This window comes from Octopus sinensis, linkage group LG14 (assembly GCF_006345805.1).
Source record: "Octopus sinensis linkage group LG14, ASM634580v1, whole genome shotgun sequence".
In the NCBI taxonomy this organism is placed as follows: Eukaryota; Metazoa; Mollusca; class Cephalopoda; order Octopoda; family Octopodidae; genus Octopus; species Octopus sinensis.
Genome location: NC_043010.1, coordinates 61560345 through 61562800, shown reverse-complemented (window position 1 = coordinate 61562800; position 2456 = coordinate 61560345). Strand labels below are relative to the sequence as shown.

The following is a 2456-nucleotide window of genomic DNA, read 5'->3' as shown; positions in this document are numbered from 1 at the left end:
TTGACGACTGACCATTGGCTCAAGCCCTTCTCACATAACTTCAAACGATGCAATAGAAAATAATAAAAAGCCAGGCAAGACACTTGAGACACAGACACGCGGCTGGAGCCATATATGAAAGTGTCAACCATATTCCAGAATGGCCAGTGGTGTAGGATCGTGCCTGACTGCCTCCTCAGCAGCTTGGCATGACACGCGTTGGTATAGCAGCTAGCCACAGACATTCCTGTAAACACACAAATACCTAGAACGACCAATAACAGCTCTTGGATGCAGACATTTTCCACTTCATCATCATATTTACGTATATATTAGCAAAGCGAGGAATTTTCGGTATGGTCAAAGAGAAAAGCGCTTGGGCTGTCTTTTGACCAGATTCTACAGAATCAGGACATTTTGTTTTGTTTCTCAAAAAACATATCATTTATACAAATATATATATCTATATATATATATATATAAATTAGAAAATGAATATCGAATCCGGACGGTCCAGATTAATTGTTAACAAACATTAATATTTCAAAGGAGATATTTGATTTTATGAACTTTTTTTTTGACACTTTCATTTCATTAACTTTTAAAATAAAAACGAAACAATTATTCTTATAAACACACGCATCTATATATATATATATATATATATATAATTGCACATACACAGACTTTCAAGAATGAAATAACTTCACGTTTGAATAGAGAAAGTGGATAATTGATGGAGAGAGAGAAAGATGGAGAATGAAAGAGAGAGAGAGAGCGATGTGATGGTATGAATTAAATTAGAAGCTAGGATGGGACTCTAAGAGAAATATCTTTGCTAGACTTTTTAAAAACGGTCGAGGAACTATTGGAATTGATGGAAAGAGAGAAATACGGAAGGAGGGTTATGAAAAAAAACTGAAGAGAGGATATAAGAAAGAGAATATTACAAAGTGGTGGTGGGGGAGGTTGGAATCGGAGCTGACCCGAAAAAAATAAATTAAATAAATATATAAAAAATAACCCGCAAAATTACCGAGTAAAATTGACTTTCCCTTGCCTTCCCCCGTCCCTGCCAGTTCGAGCCACCGCCGCACCCCACTTTGTAATTATAGAAGATAGGAAATTGCTGCTTGTTTTTTCTTTTTAAGGGGTGGAGAGGGAGAAGAAGTGTTATTTATCTTTCCGGTTGTTGAGAGGAGACGAAAGAGCAATACAGACCTGCAGACAGTCTCTTTCGGCAGAAGCACTATTGCTTTAACAAAAAATTAATAGTTTAGTGTAGTTGATGTTTGTTTGTTTTTTAAGTGTTTCTGTTGGCGGAGTGGAGGAGTAGCGAGTACATGGAGCTTATTGCCTGGTAAAAAGTTAAAAAAACATCGTCTTAGAGTGAGCAGGGGAGATAATGTGACACACAGACAGACGGTTTGTGCAGTTGTTTTATTTACAGAGTTTTTTTTCCAAGAAACTTGAGTGACTCAGATGTCGAGAAGGGAGGGAGAAAGTAAACAAAGGGAAGTAACACGACACATACACACACATACATATAGACATATACGCCACATACGCTGTAGACCCGCACTGAATGTAGATTCAACGTTTACCACTGCTCGGTGGTGGTGGCGGTAGGCAGAGTAGATGGAAGCGTAGTGGGAGGAGAGCGTAAAAAACACGTTGCTGTGTATTTTCATGGGAGATTTTCAGTCGTTTGAGAAAACAAATGAGTAAAATGTGATTTCATATTTTTGAAAAGAGGGGAAAAATCTGTTGATTTATTGAATAGTAAATTAGTTGAGTCTAATACGTTTAATATAATACATATGTCATTAGTGTCTCGTACTGTAGCTGTGGTGGTAGGCAGAGTAGAAGGAAACAGTGAAAGGGGAGCGTAAAAAACATGTACTGGCAAAAATCTGTAATTTGTAATAAATTTAGTGAAGCGTGAATTTATGTTCACATAAATATTTTATTTTAAAAAATTGCTGATTTATTACATACTAAATTCGCTGAATCAAACATTTAATATAATAGCTCATTAGTATTTTGTCGCTGTCGATGTAGTGGCAGGCAGAGTAGAGCGAAGCATAGTGGGAGGAGAACGTAAAAAACACGTTGTTATATTTTCATGGGAAAAATTCAATCATTTATAAAACAAATGACTGAAATATGAATTTATATTTGTATATATTTATATTTTAGAATAAAGGATAAAAAACTGTTGACTTATTAAATACTAAATTGGTCGAATCTAATATAATAAATATCTCATTAAACCTGCTACGCCTCCGTACACTTTCGTTTTACGCTTCAATGTGTACAAAAAACAAGACACGTAAAAAACTGATTGGATAAACTATTTATTTTTGGCGCGCTCTAAAATCTTTTCATATTTTTATTAAATCTTTTTGTGTTTTACTTTTACATTTATGATCGAAGTTTAATATTTGATTTGATATTTTTTAAAAAACCTTCGTTCA

The 2456-nt window shown here is 34.8% G+C and overlaps 1 protein-coding gene across 2 annotated transcripts in view; it reads right to left on the bottom strand.

The window, feature by feature from the left end:
• The window catches only part of LOC115218823 (zinc finger protein 2 homolog), a 22585-nt gene extending 21128 nt beyond the window's left edge, over window positions 1-1457 (bottom strand). Inside the window, exon 1 of one of the 2 annotated variants that reach the window (XM_029788765.2) lies at window positions 1201-1457. The gene's annotated coding sequence lies outside the window, so the exon portion shown is untranslated. Of the gene's footprint in view, window positions 268-1200 lie in introns of those variants that run through there. The other variant, XM_036509333.1, reaches the window with a different exon arrangement.
• Window positions 1458-2456: the final 999 nt, after the last annotated feature.